The 17,220-nt window shown below is 43.0% G+C and overlaps 1 protein-coding gene across 4 annotated transcripts in view; it reads left to right on the forward strand.

Annotated features, from left to right (window-relative positions):
* Positions 1-17,220, forward strand: part of CDKL5 (cyclin dependent kinase like 5) — a 235,939-nt gene that overhangs the window by 9,412 nt on the left and 209,307 nt on the right. The gene's annotated exons all lie outside the window — the stretch shown is intronic.

Below are 17,220 nucleotides of genomic sequence, written 5' to 3' on the forward strand. Positions count from 1 at the left end.
TGTGATACAAAGCAAAATTGAAAGGGTGAGCTTGTTTTATATCATCATATATTAAAAATATATAACTGAGTATTTCAGGTTCAGGTCTTTATTGTTTAGTTTAATAGAGGACTCATAGATTCTCATATCTGCTTCTGCTCTGAATCTGTTGTGAGAGAGTTCCCCTTGTGGCTCAGTGGTAACAAACACGACTAGTATCCATGAGGGCGCTCCTGCGAAAATACATGTTTTAGTGTCTGGAAATTTAAAAGACTGAGATTGAAAAAGGCAAGTAATATGTTATGAAAATAGTTTTGATCATACCAACTCCTGAAAGTTAGCACTTTTTGTTTGCTTTGTAGGGCCACTCCCGCGGCATAGGGAGGTTCCCAGGCTAGGGGTTGGATCGGAGCTACAGCTGCCAGCCTACCCCACAGCCACAGCAACGCAGATCCAAGCCGCGTCTGTGACCTACACCACAGCTCTCGGCAATGCCAGATCCTTGGCCAAGGCCAAGGGTCGAACTCGCACCCTCATGGATATTATGTCGGGTTCTTAACCTGCTGAGCCACAATGGGCACTCCAAAATTTATTTTTAAGATAAGAAGTGAATTCAGTTAGTTACCTTGATTACAAAAGCAACTTATATTTATTGTAAAAAAAAAAAATGCATAGTCCAAAAAGGGTAGCAGAGCAGGGGGAAAATCACCCATAAGCCCATTGATCAGAGTAGTAACATTTTAGCACATATTTATTTTCCCTAATCTTCTTTGATATGTATATTTTTCCTCCATGCTGGCCTTAGGGGAGGCATCACTGTGTTCTGATTAAGAACATGAACTCTGAAGGCAGAAAGACCTGGTTTGAAGTCTGTTTCTGCCACCACTTTTTAGTGGTGAAACGTTCATTCATTCAAAAAATAATTACTACGTAGCAGTTGGAAATATGAGAATGAAAAAGAGAGATAAAGCCTTTTCTTCATCAACTCACATGTTAATGGAAAGTCTCCACTCTCTCACTTGTAAAGTGGAGACGATACCTACCCCATAAGGCTTCCATGAGAATTATCTTGTTACACGTGATACGTATGTAAAAATGCCTGCACAAGGAGTGTCCGTCATGGCTCAGCCAGCGGAAACGAATCTGACTAGCATCCATGAGGACGCAGGTTCGATCCCTGGCCTCGCTCAGTGAGTTAAGGATCCCGAGTTCCGTGAGCTGTGGTGTAGGCCGGTGGCTACAGCTCTGATTTGACCCCTAGCCTGGGAACCTCCATGTGCCAGAGGTGCAGCCCTAAAAAGACAAAAAAGAAAAAAGAAAAAAAAAAAAGTCTGCACATAGTAATTGCTCAAAATTGGCAATTATTGGAGTTTCTCTTGAGGCTCAGTGGTTATTGCAGGTTCAATCCCTGGACTTGCTCAGTGGGTTAAGGATCTGGAGTTGCTGTGACCTGTGGTATAGGTCACAGATGCAGCTTGGATCCCGAGTTGCTGTGGCTGTGGTGTAGGCCGGCGGCTACAGCTCCAATGAGACCCCTAGCCTGGGAACCTCCATATGCCGCTGGTGGGGCCTTAGAAAAGACCAAAAAAAAAAAAAAATTGCAGTTATTATCATCATGTAAGTTTTGCTTTTTTTTCACTGAACAGTTATCAGAGTTTCCCCATGTCATAAAGAAGCCCCTTTGTTGGGGTCACCTTGGGGTTCTAGCAATATCAATGAGAATACAGATGCTACAGTGTTTAGAACTCCAGCAGCCCAGCAGCACAGCCCTTCTAGGTTCAGGGGAACCCTATTCGCCCTTCTGCTTTCCAGTCCCATGAGTGGTAAGGCTCCCTGAACCAGTAATCTCTGGGTACCCTCATCTCCCCTTCACATCTCCCACCCTTCCAACTCTTTTGTTAGTAATTCCTTCCAGTTATTTTTTTCTCTTAAGTATATCTAAAGTGGATTTCGTTTTCCTGCTTGGATCTGATGGAGACAAACATTGTTTCATTTTGACTTCTCATTTTAAAAGTAACCCTGGGGTTCCCATCATGGCTCAGCAGTAACCAACTCAACCAGTATCCATGAGGACTGGGGTTTGATCCCTGGCCTCGATCAGTGGGTTAAGGATCTGGTGTTGTCGTGAGCCGTGGTGTAGGTCGCAGACGTGGCTCGGATCCCGCGTTGCTGTGGCTGTGGGGTAGGCCGGCAGCTCCAGCTCCAGTTCGACCCCTAGCCTGGGAACTTCTATGTGCCAGAGGGTGCGGCCCTAAAAAGACAAAAACAAATAAATAAATAAAAGTAACTCTTAAAAAATGGATAAAAGTCAATTGGATAGTTGTAAAAAGAATTTGACTTGAAAAATGGGACAGATGAAGAAAAGTTGCAAAAAGTAAACAGGCAGAAGGTTGAAGGTCATCAATAAACCAAGGATTTAGGCACCTGAAAAGTTGTTATAAAAATTTAACCACTTATTTGCAACCTCTACTGAGAGAAGAACAGAAGGTAATTGTCTCCAAGCCAGGCAATCAGATTGTTTTTAAGGAAAAGCTTCCTTATCATAAAGGCAGGGCCAACTTTATGTTCAAGTTTGCGGTTCTCAGGCAGGGGTGATTTTGTGCTCCAGCGGACACTGGGCAGTGGCTGTCTTGTCTGGAGGCATTTTTGGCTGTCACGCCTGGGGAGAGGGTCCTATTGGCAATGAGTGGGTAGAGGCCAGGGGTGCTGCTAAATATCCTACAGTGCCCAGGGCAGCCCCACAACAAAGTAGGATCTAGTCTAAAACCTCAGTAGTGCTGGGGTTGAGAAACTCTGGTATAAATGAATGAAGGTGAATTTCTAGGCCCTGCAAAGTGCTAGTACCAGCTCTACGAAATGCCTCTCCTGCTTGTCTCACTGGCTTTTTCAATAACAACTTTATTGAAATATACAGTAATTCACATTCCAGGATGTTCACCTTTTAAATCGTATGAGTCAGTGGTTTTGGGTATATTCACACAGTTGTGTATTGATCATCACTATTGAATTCCAGAACATTTTCCTTGCCTCCCAAAGAAATGCCACACTCAACGCATACACACGACTATATTTAAAATAGGTAACTAACAAGGACCTACTGTGTAGCGCAGGGAGCTCTACTTAATGTTCTGTAATAACCTAATGGGAAAAAAGAATGTATATACGTGTGTGTGTGTGTGTGTGTGTGTGTGTGTGTGTGTGTGTGTTGAAATTTAGATGATGTGGAGGCTGGAAAAAGGAGCAGAAGGAGAGGCTGGGGTCCCTAAAATGAACACTATTCCTTGAGCTTGCCTTGTGTATATGTGTTTATTATACATAAAGTTTCCAAAGGAGGCAGAGATATTGCAACCATTTAATTGGTAGGTTTAGTTAGATACTCTTTTGCTTGGAAACCAATAAATAGACAACAAAACACATCGAAATCTCCTATCCACAGAGTCTTGAAGTTATGTCTTTTACATTAATAAAATTGATTAGTAAGAAAATTAATTTAGGTTCTGTTTTATTTGGTTAGTCTATGCAGTATTTTCAGGAGTTGATTGCTAGGTAAGCTTATGAATCAGTAAAGTAACAGATTTTTTCTTTTTCTCATGATGACTTTTTATTATATCCATGTTTATTAGTAGTTTGGAAGAGAAATAATAAGGAAGATATAGCTTATGTTGATTGGCTCCTCCTTTTGTGAATCCCCACTGTGATAAGTATACCATCTTCTATATTATAAGCTCTCATTAATCTTTGTTAGATGAACGCAAACCAACCTGGCCACTTTCTAGCAGTTTTCAGGAAAAAAGCTTTCATATGTGAGAGACTAACAAAAATTGGTTTAAGTGAAATAGTTGGAGTGGCATGCAGAAGTTCCTGGGCCAGGGATGGAACTCAGGTCATATCAGTGACAATGCCAAGTCCTTAACATTAAGCTGCCAGGGAACTCCAGATAGTTGGATTATTGATGGATGTCAAGTAGCTGCAAAATCTCTCTCTTGCTAGCTCAGCAATATAGTTGTTTTCTTAATTTTGGAAGGCAGTATGTGTAGAGTCACATGGGTTTTATCTTAGGCAATATGTCAGTCAACTGTTGCTGCATAACAAACTACCCCCAAATGCAGTGGACTCTAATTGCTTACTTTGATCACGAATCTCAAATTGAGCAGGGTTTAGGGTGCATCAGCTGGGGTGGCTCTTCTAGGGTTGGAGGGTACACTCTCAAATGTGACTCACTCATGTCCATGGTTAAGTTGGGATGGCCCTTGGTTCTTCTCCATAGCAACCTCTCTATAGGGTGGCTTGGGCCTCCTCACAACAGAGTGGCTGGATAACAAGAATGAGCACCCCAGAGAACCAAGTGGAAGCTATATTTATTGCCTTTTATAGCCTAGCCGTGGAAATCATATAATATCCCTTTCACCACAGTCACAAGCCAGCCAACAGAGGGGTGTCCGAATGGCATCGTGAGAAGGATATGTGGAATGAGAGATATTGTAGTAGCCATCTTTGGAAAATCCAGTTTGCCACTGGGATACTTGTGACCTCCCCTATGCCCCAGTTTTGCAAGTTTAAAGATTTTTCTGGAGTTCCCATCGTGGCGCAGCAGAAATGAGTCCGACTAGGAACCATGAGGTTGCAGGTTCGATCCCTGGCCTTGCTCATTGGGTTAAGGATCTGGTGTTGCCGTGAGCTGTGGTGTAGGTCGCCGATGCAGCTCAGATCCCGCGTTGCTGTGGCTGTGGTGTAGGCAAAAAAAAAAAAAGGATTTTTCTATTTGTCTTTGATCATTTTTTCCAACTATCCCCTCTAAGCTTAGTAGCTATAATATCTCGAAAACCAACATTCTTTGATGTATGTGTGGAAGATGTCTTTACAGTCCACTGAAGGCACCCACTGAGCATCTTTCTAGGCTAGGTGTGTGTTCAGGTAGGTTCATTCTTCTATATAATTCTTATTTCTAGTTGGAGAAGAGAATAATGCACAGCTAGGCATAGCTCTAAATATAAGAAATCAAATAAATGAGAAAAATATATATATTGCCTGGGGTAGCTTTTTTTTTTTTTTTTTTTTTTTTTTTTGTCTTTTTTGTCTATTTAGGGCCACATCTGTGGCATATGGAGGTTCCCAGGCTAGGGGTCTAAACGGAGCTGTAGCTGCCAGCCTACACCACAGCCACAGCAATGCCAGATCCAACTGCGTCGGTGGCCTACACCACAGCTCATGGCAACACTGGATCCTTAACCCACTGAGCGAGGCCAGGGATCGAACCCGCAACCTCATGGTTCCTAGTCGGACTCATTTCTGCTGCGCCACGATGGGAACTCCACCTGGAGTAGCTTTAAGTCAATTTTTGGAAAGGTCTTTGGTGGGTGGATTCAGTGAAAAATCTTCCAGACGTGCAGAATAATAAGTGGTCTCTATTTTGGGATTATCATGGCAGTGAAAGTTAATGATACATGTCGTGTGTGTGTGTGTGTGTGTGTGTGTGTGTGTGTGTGTGTGTGTACCTGGTGCTAGTTAGGTTGGAATACTGAGGCTGGCAATGTTTTGGTCATGACTTGACTTTGTGTGAAGTCCTGAATTTGAAATCATAAAGCAACATGAATATTTCCATCAAAGTAGCATTTTCCCTAACATTGAAATTAGTTTTCAAGATACTAAAAGTTGAAAGAATTGCACAGCGAACATCCCCCACCCAGATTCTACAATTTACATTTTACCCTATTTACTTATATGCACATACATCACATATCTATCCATTCATCCGTCTGTCAGTCCACCTTCGTTTTTTTATACAGTTAAAAGTAACTTAGAGTTATCAATAGACGAGTTTTTTTTGTTTGTTTTTTGTTTCCCCACCCTGCCCCACCCGCCCACATATGGATTTCCCAGGTCAGGGATCAGATCTGAGCTGCAATTGCAACTGACAGTGCAGCTGCAGCAAGGACATCCAGGGATCCTTTAACCCACTGAGACTGGCCAGGGATTGAACTTGCATCCTGGCGCTTCAGAGATGCCTCCAATCCCATTGCACCAAAGTGGGAACTTCCAGAGTAGCATATTTTGCGTTCTGTTTAAAAATGTGGATAGTTTTCTTATTTCAGTCTATCTTGTAAAAATTATATTTGACAAATATAGGAAATCAGGCAGACTTGATCTTTGTCTTCATATTAAAATGAAATCTCTGAGAATTTAGTGAAGAAACTGCTGGGGAAATAAACTTTGTAAAGCTTGTGCTCTGTGATGCATATTATTTAATGTGATTCAGATTGTATCTTTGCCTTCACCTGAGAATGTAATAAAACCTTATACATATGGAACTGAATAGTTGTGTTCCTTGATAGTGAAAAGGCTGACTGAGAAATAAAATAGCATTATACCTTTTCATTTCCTTAAGTATGTTGGAAGCCATATTGAATTTTTATCTATAAATCTGGTCAAGAATTTCTTTTTGGTGGGGGGTGTTACTTTTTAGGGCTGCACCTGAGGCATATGGAGGTTCCCAGGCTAGGGGTCTAATCAGAGCTACAGCCACTGGCCTACACCGGAGCCACAGCAACACCAGATCCAAGCCACATCTGTGACCTACACCACAGCTCACGGCAACACTGGATCCTTAGCCCACTGAGGGAGGCCAGGGATCGAACCCTCAACCTTATGATTTCTAGTTGGATTTATTTCTGCTGAGCCACGGCAGGAACTCCAAGAATTTATTTTGGAGAAATGAAACCAAGACTCCAGTCAATTGTTCAGGTAGATCAATTTCCCTCCACAGTTTCCGTATCTTTTTTTTGTCTTTTTGCTATTTCTTGGGCCGCTCCCACGGCATATGGAGGTTCCCAGGCTAGGGGTTGAATCGGAGCTGTAGCTGCCAGCCTATGCCAGAGCCACAGCAACGCAGGATCCGAGCCGCGTCTGCAACCTACACCACAGCTCATGGCAACGCCGGATCGTTAACCCACTGAGCGAGGGCAGGGATCGAACCTGCAACCTCATGGTTCCCAGTTGGATTCATCAACCACTGCGCCACGACGGGAACTCCAGCTTCCGTATCTTATCCCAACCTGCCTCCTCCAAATGGTATAGCCTCAATTTACCTATCCATTTGTGTTCATCTTTCTTTGCTTCTTCCTTTTTATTTTTTTTTCTGTTATTTTAATTTAATTTAATTTTTTAATTATCTCCCCAATACTATTTTTTTTTCTACTGTACAGCATGGTGACCCAGTTACACATACATGTACACGTTCTATTTTCTCACATTATCATGCTCCATCATAGGTGACTAGACACAGTTCCCTGTGCTGCACAGCAGGAACTCATTGCTAATCCATTCCAAAGGCAATAGTTTGCATCCATTAACCCCAAATTCCCAATCCACCCCACTCCCTCCCCCTCCCCCTTGGCAACCACAAGTCTATTTTCTCCAAGTCCATGATTTTCTTTTCTGTGGAAAGGTTTATTTGTGCCTTATATTAGATTCCAGATATAAGTGATATAATACGGTATTTGTCTTTCTCTTTCTGACTTATTTCACTCAGTATGAGAGTCTGTAGTTCCATCCATGTTGCTGCAAATGGCATTATTTCATTATTTTTTTATGGCTGAGTAGTATTCCATTGTGTATATATACCACATCTTCCTAATCCAGTCATCTGTGGATGGACATTTGGGTTGTTTCCATGTCTTGGCTATTGTGAATAGTGCTGCAATGAATATGCGGGTGCATGTGTCTTTTTTAAGGAAAGTTTTGTCCGGATATATGCCCAAGAATGGGATTACTGGGTCATATGGTAGTTCTATGTATAGTTTTCTAAGGTACCTCCACACTGTTCTCCATAGTGGTTGTACCAGCTTACATTCCCACCAAGAGTGCAAGAGGGTTCCCTTTTCTCCACACCCCCTCCAGCGTTTGTTATTTGTGGACTTATTAATGATGGCCATTCTGACTGGTGTGAGGTGGTATCTCGTGGTAGTTTTGATTTGCACTTCTCTAATAATCAGGGATGTTGAGCATTGTTTCATGTACTTGTTGGCCATCTGTACATCTTCCTTGGAAAAATGTCTATTCAGGTCTTCTGCCCATTTTTCCATTGGGTTGTTGGCTTTTTTGCTGTTGAGTTGTATAAGTTGCTTGTATATTCTAGAGATTAAGCCTTTGTCTGTTGCATCATTTGAAACTATTTTCTCCCATTCTGTAAGCTGTCTTTTTGTTTTTTGGGTTTTTTTTTTTTTGGTTTCCTTTGCTGTGCAAAAGCTTGTCAGTTTGATTAGGTCCCACTGGTTTATTTTTGCTTTTATTTCTGTTGCTTTGGGAGACTGACCTGAGAAAATACTCATAAGGTTGATGTCAGAGAATGTTTTGCCTGTGTTCTCTTCTAGGAGTTTGATGCTGTCTTGTCTTGTAGTTAAGTCTTTAAGCCATTTTGAGTTTATTTTCGTGCATGGTGTGAGGGTGTGTTCCAGTTTCATTGACTTGCATGCAGCTGTCCAGGTTTCCCAGCAGTGCTTGCTGAAAAGATTGTCTTTTTCCCATTTTATGTTCTTGCCTCCTTTGTCAAAGTTTAATTGACTATAGGTGTCTTGCTTCTTCTTTTTTAAAAATGCATATTTTGGAGTTCCCATTGTGGCTTAGAGGAAATGAACCCGAATAGTATCCATGAGGATGCGGGTTTGATCCCTGGCCTCACTCAGTGGGTTAAGGATCTGGTGTTGGCCATGAGCTGTGGTATAAGTCACAGAAGCAGCGTGAGTCCAGTGTTGCTGTGGCATAGACTGGCAGCTATAGCTCCAATCAACCCTTAGGCCAGGAGCTTCTATATGCCACAGGTGCAGCCCTAAAAAAGCAAAAAAAAAAAAAAGGCATATTCTTCAGGTGAATGAATCCTTAATTTTCCACTATTGTGTATCAATACAGCACAAAATGATGTGGAAAGTCATTGATCTGTTTGTTAATTGACTGATTCACTTGGCAAACTCTTACTGAGCACCAGATCCTGAGCTAGGGTTTTGGGAAAACAAAAATGAGTAAGACATAACCTTTATTTTCAATGCAAAGCCGCTAATATGATACATTGATCAATATAGGTGACAAGACTGGATAATTGAGACCTAACTAAATTTTTTCCACTTTTTTAATGACAGTAACTCCTTATGTAATGGTCCTAATCTGCTTTGTTTTATGTTGTATAATGCCAAATAAGAATGTACACACAAGACCAATGTTATGCTAATGACTCATTATTATATCAGAACATTTTTTTAAAGAGCAAGAATTATCTTATGGATTTGAGAAGAAGCAAGATCAATGTTTTCCATTGTGTGTGTTTTTATATAACTAGCCCAGAATTCCAAGGTTCCTTATAAAAAGGTCTGTAAAATTGCATTAAATCAGGTCTGATATTTAACCTAGAAAAGGAAAGGCACAGCCATTTTATTACTTTGTAGTACTTAGACACTGTAGACTTCATTTGTTTCCTTTACAAATTAAATGCTGTGTGTGTTTTTAATTTTTCCAGTTTTAATTAAAATCGTGAGATAAGATAATACATATTATATATTACATCTCAGTCTACCTGCGTGTATTCAAGGGAAGGGCATCCTTTGGGGTCATTTTAAACTTCCACAGCCCTTTGAGGGAAGAATATTAGTAAGGTGCTTATCACGTCACCTCACACTTGAGCTAATCAAGGAGGCAGAGACAAAAATGAAATGGGCAACACTGCTGCCTCACTCATATACTTTCAGGCACATCATTATCATTTGATTCCTATAAGAAGACAGTCACTTTACTTTGATGCCTCTGGAAGGCAGAAAAAAAGTCTTCCTTGCAGAGCTATTGTGGGAGTAAATGAGACAGTTCAGTGTAAGGACAGTTCCTGGCACATAGCAACATTACATAAATGGTTTCTCTTACTGAGAGGGTATAGCTTAGTGGTTAAGGATTAGACTTCTGGAGCCAATCAACTGGGTCTGCATCCTGGTTCCACCGCCTGCTGCCTGCGTCACCTTAGGCATGTTCTTAAAACTGTGTCTGTAAAGGGCAGATTGGGTCCACTTGCATTCGTTACCATTGCTTTATAACAAATCACCCCAACTTAGTGGCTTACAACCACAAACTCTTTGTTCCTGCGGCTCAGGAATTCAGGAGTGGCTTAGCTGGGTGGATGGGGCTCAAGCTCTCTCATGAGGTAGCAGTCAGGACGTCACCCAGGGCGGCAGTCACCTGAAGGCTTGACGGGGGTGAGAGGATCAGCCTCCAAGATGGTGCACGCCCGTGGCTCGTGGTAGGTCCTTGCTGGCTGTTGACGGGAGGCTTCCGTTCCTCAGCCTGTGATCTCTCCGTGAGGATGTCGAGATTGTCCTCACACCGTGTGGCTGCTTCTGCCATAGTGGGTGATCTTAGAGAACAAGGAGGAAGCCATAGCTCCTTTGAGGACCTAGTCGCAGGTCACGACCATCTGTGACCACCATTTCTGCCATGTTTTATTTGTTAGAAGTGAGTCATTACGTGTAGCCCACTCTCAAGGGGAGGGAAATTTAGCTCTACCTTTCGAAGGGAGTAGAAAGGGGACATTTTTGCGGGGATATCTTAAAACCACTACGTGATTTCAGAGGGGGTATTGAAAGGGTTAAATGAGATAAACCATGTAAAATGTTCAGCACAATGCCTGGGGCATAGTAAGTACACAATAAACATTGATTCATATTATTTTCATTTGCTTTTGTTTGGTTTTTTTGTTTCATCTTCTTGGAGCTGCACCTGCGGCATATAGAGGTTCCCAGGCTAGAGGTCGAATCGGAGCTGTAGCCGCCGGCCTACACCACAGCCACAGCCACACCAGATCTGAGCTGCCTCTGCGACCTACACCACAGCTCACGGCAACGCCAGATCCTTAACCACACAACCACAGCCACGCAGGATCTGAGACGTGTCTGTGACCTACACCACAGCCAGGCCAGGGACCAAACCTGCTTCCTCCTGGTTCCTAGTCATGTTTGTTTCCACTGAGGCACGATGGGAACTCCAAATATTATTTCTAAAGAAAGATCAATAGACTGCTGTTTAGCTAGGGAGATATTGTTTCATCTGGATCAAGACATTAACATGTGAGCAATTAATTTATTGCTATTGAAAACGTATGTAAAATTATGAATGTTCCGTAGAAACAGGTATGTGAGCCAGCACGTATTTCTAACATACCCTTCTGGCTTTAGGTCTCTCTCATAATTTATTGTGCATTGTGTTGGGGAGCAAGGGAAACTGGATGTGGAAGAGTGCCCTAAAATCATCAGGTCAGGGGGTTTCACGACCATGACCTTATTTAGGCTAGGTGGAAAGATGCTAAGCTTACTCTCCATTTTGTGCCCCAATTCTCCCTGTGATTTGCCCGCTGCTATCTATAAAATTGGCTGTTTCACTTCTTTCAAAGCCAAAGACAGCACATCTCCATTATCTTATTAGCTATTCCTCTTGAAATGAAGAGCTCTTCTACATCAGTAACAGCATCTATTAGCGCTGTCACACTCCAGCTCCTTGGATACCGCCGATCTCAGATGATCTGGGCATGCTAAAGTCGACCAGGGAATCCATTTTCAACCCCAAGGCTTTGAAAATGGGGCAAGGAAGAAGGGTGGGGGGAGGCTAAACGTAATTGTTATCTCGGAGGATCCTTAAAATAGCTAACTTTGAGGCTTCCTCCCTCCTTGAAGGGTTAAATTTCTCCAAGAAGATTCCTCCTCAAATGCGGAGTCCATCCTATTCACTCCTATTTATGCTGCCAGCCTGTGGTTGGAAAACATTTCCAAAGATGGTTCCAATTCTGTAAAATACATGTTCTGTGTTGCAAAATGGGCATAATATTATTCTTAGTTGAGGGACATACTCTTGTTGCCCCAGCAGTATCTCTGAGGCACTCACCTCCACCTGCCAGAGCCGACCTTTTGTGATCACCTGGGACTTCCTGCCCTAGGCTTCTTTCCCAGGCTGTGAGAGCGCACTCCACCTGCACGTAGGGAGCATTGGAAATGCCGGAGTGTCCATGCCAAGAAGAAGTTTCCATAAGGTGGAGAAATCCCCCAGCTTCTCCTTTTCTGGGAGAGGAGAAGCTTCTGTATGCTTTCCAAAAACGCTCCCCAGCAAATCCCCTGAGCTCTAGTTGCCTATAGAAGTAACTGGCTTGATAACACACATATTATTGGCTTCATTCTCTTCTCTGTCCCACTCACCTTCTGGTGTTTCTTGGGATCAACTCTCAGAACTATGTACACTTGAATCCTTGTGTCAAGGTCTGCTTTTGGGGAAACCTAAACTGAGACATCACTCATAGGGTTAGTGTGAGCGTTGAAAGAGGTGATGTCTATACAGTGTCTGGTGTATAATAATAGCATCTAGCATTTATTGATCAGCTTCTTTGTGTCAGCATGGCTTTAAACACTTTACATGAACTAATTCATCTAACTCTGTTCATCTTCATGGACAACCCGTGATTACTACCCTACTGCAGATGAGACTGAGACCCTGAGAGGGCACCTTGCCCAAGATCACACACTGTTCAAACCACTGGAACCATTATTCACACCTAGGCATAAACATGGCAACATTCTTTCGGGATGCTGGAGTGGTTCTTTGAGTTACTGAAACTCTAAATTATTGAGTTGACTTTGGGAAATTCTGGCTTGTTTTCTGTGTATTATTGACACATGGATGACAGTATTTTGAGAGAGATTTTTCTCCTGCTGCTCCTGCCGAGGAGGACTTCTGACAGGGAAGTGACAGCTAGAGGCTGGAAGGAGGATTTATACCTGTCATTCAGATGCCCTCTAGACAGAGGTAAAGGACAGCCAAGATGGGGGGGTGGGGGGATGTGAGGAAAGCAGGGGACAATATTCATGGGCTGTTAAGAGCTGCAGAGTTCCCGTCGTGGCGCAGCAGAAACGAATCCGACTAGGAACCATGAGGTTGTGGGTTCGATCCCTGGCCTCACTGAGTGGGTTAAGGGTCCAGCATTGCTGCGAGCTGTGATGTAGGTCGCAGATGTGGCTCGGATCCCGTGTTGCTGTGGCTGTGGTGTAGGCCAGCAGCTGTAGCTCCAATTGGACTCCTAGCCTGGAAACTTCCACATGCTGCTAGTGCAGCCCTAAAAAGCAAAAAAACAAGAAAAAAGAAGAGCCGCTGGTTCCTTCTCCCCTCTACCTCCAATGAACCCCAGTGGTCAGGGGCATTAGGGCCAGTGGGAAACTGACCACACCCTCGAGGAACTGGAATAGATGTGAAAAAGGGCTGACTACACCCGCTGGTCACTTCGAGTGCAGGGAGCCCCAGCCTGGAAGGGTGTGATGGTGATGGAGAAAGGGGGAGGGGGATGGGATTTAAATCAAACCACGACATTTGCATTTTACACTAGACTGATACTTAACAGCGGACAAAGACCTAAGAGTCAGAAAAACTGTCCAAAATGTGAAGGGATACACAAGGCAAATTTGCTGTAAAAACGGGATTCAAAGTAGTGATTGAAGAAAAAGCAACTGCTTCCAGTTGATATCCCACAGAACGGAGCCTGCTCAACAACAGCAAATGCTTATGAGGTCCTCACGCTGGGCCAGGTACTCTGCAAAGCAGTTCCGTCATTCGCACAGGCTGAGTGCTCTCATCATCATCATCCATCGCTTTATGGGGGAGGAAACTGGGGCACAGAGAAGTCAAGCAATGTGCCCAAGGACATAACTAGAGCTGGCATTTGATCACAGGCAATCTGGCTCCCAAGGTTATGGTTTTAGCCATTAAAAGCTGGGCTGCCTTGCCGCCATCCCCTGTCATATGGCATTCCGTTCTGGTGTGGTTTTCCCTCTTGGGTCTTTGGAGGCTGAGGTTTCTTTTCTCTCTACCCTCTTGATGGTTACATTTAGTGCCTGGAGAACAGGAATTGAGGTTTTCATAGTTTCAAGTGAGGTACTGGACTCGCATTTCCGGAATGACGTTTTCCTAAATTGTATGAACTTTATTATTTATTTCTGTATAACCATTGACCGCACCTGCAGCATATGGATGTTCCCCAGCCAGAGGCTGAGCCACCGCCACTGTAGAAGCAACGCCGAGTAGATATGCTGCGAGCCACACAGGAAGTCCCTAAGTGGTACGACCTTTAAATGAAAGCGTGGAGGATCTGACACTCTGATTTAAGCTCTGAGTAGGGCCGACGAATAACTAATGCTGACCTCTTCCAACAAGCAATTTCCACATTGATTTGATTCTTAAGTTTTTCTTTTAGATCTTGATTGCATTATGAGGTCTAAGCCCAGATGGGCCTTTCATAAATGCTTTTTGACCATGATTAGGAGGCTTATTTAGTCTTCTAGCCTTGTCCCACATATGTCCCGGATAAAAATATCTAACGTTTTGATGACCACTTGTTTATTTATTACTGAGACCCATAATAAGTAGCACACATGGACTCTGTAGCAGGATGCTTCTGAGGCATCTAATAGCAACTTAAACCTGTCTTAAGTACAAGAAAAAGGCAGAATTTGTTTCATTAAATAAGACAATGGTGCCATCAAGAACCCAGGTTTTGGGGTTCCCTCGTGGCTCAGCAGGTTAAGGGTCTGGTGTTGTCACTACTGTGGCATGGGTTTGATCAATCCGTGGCCCCAGGAACTTCTGCATGCTGAAGGCACAGCCCCAACCCCCCACCAACAAAAATAATGCAGGTTTTTTTCGTTTGTTTGTTTGTTTTGTTTTATCTTTCTATTTTTAAACTCTGCCTTACTTAGTGTATAGGCTTTGACCTAAGGTTGATTTTCCTCCTGGTTATAAAATGGCTGCCAGTAGCAACTGGGATACTTGCTTCCTTATTCAGCCAGCAGGATAGACAGGGAAAAACTCTCTCTCAAACCACAGGCTGTTAAGTCCTTTCCTTTAGTCTAATTGGGCCAGCCACACATTGATTGACTAAAAGTAATAAGCACCCACTGCCCTGGAAATTCGGATACCTGAACACAGTTGCAGTTCTATTAGAAGGAAGAAGGAATAGATGCTGGCGAGGCTCTGAAGCTGTTTTTGCATCCAGAAAAAGGTGACCTGTCAGAGAATCTTGCAGAGAATCATGAGGCTCACATATAATCTACGTAAGGGGAGTTCCTATCGTGGCTCAGGGGTAACAAACCCGACTAGTATCCATGAAGATGTGGGTTTGATCCCTGGCCTTGCTCAATGGGTTAAGGATCTGGTGTTGCAGTGGCTGTGGTGTAGGCCGGCAGCTGCAGCTCTCATTTGACCCCTAGCCTGGGAACTTCCATATGCTGCACGTGTGCCCCCCCCACCAAACAAAATCTATGTAGGTTTGCCTGATTTAGCAAATAAAAATAGAGGATGCCCAGTTACATTTGAATTTCAGATAAACAGCAAATCATTTTTAGTATAAGTATGCACACCTCTTTCTCAAACACTACAAATTTGTGCATTGATTTGGTTTTTAAGCTTTTCTCCTAGATCTTGATTGCATTATGAGGTCTGGGCCTAGGGGGACATTTCAAAAAAAATTTTTTTCCCTTGTCCTACATGTATCCAGGATAAAAATACATACTTATACTAAAAAATTATTCATTGTTTATCTGAAATTCAAATTTAACAGGCCTCCTGTATTTTATCTGGCAGCTCTAAATGTATGCAAAGTTCTTGGCACATAGCAGGCATTCATTCAGTGGTAAGTATTAGTGTTCTTTCTCTATAAGAAAAGAGCTCAGTTAAATGGCAGCATGGTGCGTTTTAACTCTTACTAATGTAGAAAATAGATTCTTTTGATCAAAATTACAATGAACTGAACTGGATGTGGCTCTAACAATCCTCTCACCGCTTCTCAAAATGAGATCAAAGCAAAGGTCCCTAAGTGGAAGGTCACATTTGTATACATGAGATGGCACATTATAAAGCATCTTATATTAGCACTTAAAACTAAATTGAACCTATATCATGGTATAGTTTGTTACTGGTTTTTCCTTGTCTTGTTCTGAATCTACACAGATTCATTTGTATAGATTCTTCATTTGACTCAAAGTAATGCTGCTACAATTCCTGGGACAAAAGCACTAACATACAAGGTTGAAAATGGAGTGATTGCCTCAGGAATTCTAGCTCCATGTGGGTGAAACTTGAGGTCACAGCAACTGTTACTTTGCATCTGGAGGAGGCAGGAGACTCTGCAAAGCTCTCTGCTGCTGCCTCTGACTCCATTTTTCCCTCAGTGCTAATTCACTGTTCCTACCTGTAAAATTTTCTAATATGCTTCCTGAGAAGCTAGAGAAAGTAGGCACATTCATTTCCTCGTCACATATTCAACATAGTATGAAAAAGAAAACCCTACTGATTTGGCACTGAATGGCCCCAACCAGCATTTTGTTACATATTGTTACCAGATTCACAACAGGAATAGATTAAGTGGATTTTATCCAAGATATCTAGTTCCCATTACAGTACAGTACTGCATATTTCTAATTTGGTGGCTGCTATGATCTCATACCCTGCTTATTTTCTGTGCTTTTCCTATAAGCCAGAAAAAAAAAATCTATTTTTCCTGTTTGCTTTTTTAAGTGGAAATTATTATGCACTTTACATGATTGGGCTTCGATGTCTTTAAAAATATCCTTTTTCTTAGTTCTCAAAAAGTGGCATTGGAAATATATCTCCTTCCATTTCATCACCTCTTCATCCTCACTAGCAACCTGATCCATAGTAGGTATTAAGATCTTTACATTTCTACTGGTTGAGCGATGACTTCATTGCTTTCACGCCAGCTGGGGAATCTTGTGTGGCTGAGCATTGGACTGAAGCAGAACTGTGGGTTGCTGCTCCTGCCGGTGCTGCAACAGCCGTTTGCATGCGTTCAGCTGCTGCGTAAGGAATCCTCAGGCTACTAGTTCTTTGCACCTAAATCACCCAAGGGATGACAGGCTGATGGATGAATGTGTACCTGTGTGTGTGTGTGTGTGTGTGTGTGCCCGCGCGCGCACGGGCAGCTGCAACAGTTGGCCATCAGCCGCTATGGACTTCGATATCATTTTTACCAACAACAGAGATAAACCGTCCTCCATCCTTTATTTCCAAGCAGTGCCTCGGCTTCCGCCCCAAATGTGTTCTACCCGCTCTTCTCCGACCCCCTCCCCCGCACGTGTCTCTAGGGAGAGAGGCTAGGATAACTGCGCCGCAGGCAGGATTCCCCCTTTTTTCCCCCGCAGTGACAGGCGGATTCCCGGGCCT

The sequence above is a fragment of the Sus scrofa genome, chromosome X (assembly GCF_054392235.1).
Source record: "Sus scrofa isolate SSC_HxYL_T2T_F1_AM1 chromosome X, Sscrofa_HxYL_maternal_Yorkshire_Landrace_v2.0, whole genome shotgun sequence".
In the NCBI taxonomy this organism is placed as follows: domain Eukaryota; kingdom Metazoa; phylum Chordata; class Mammalia; order Artiodactyla; family Suidae; genus Sus; species Sus scrofa.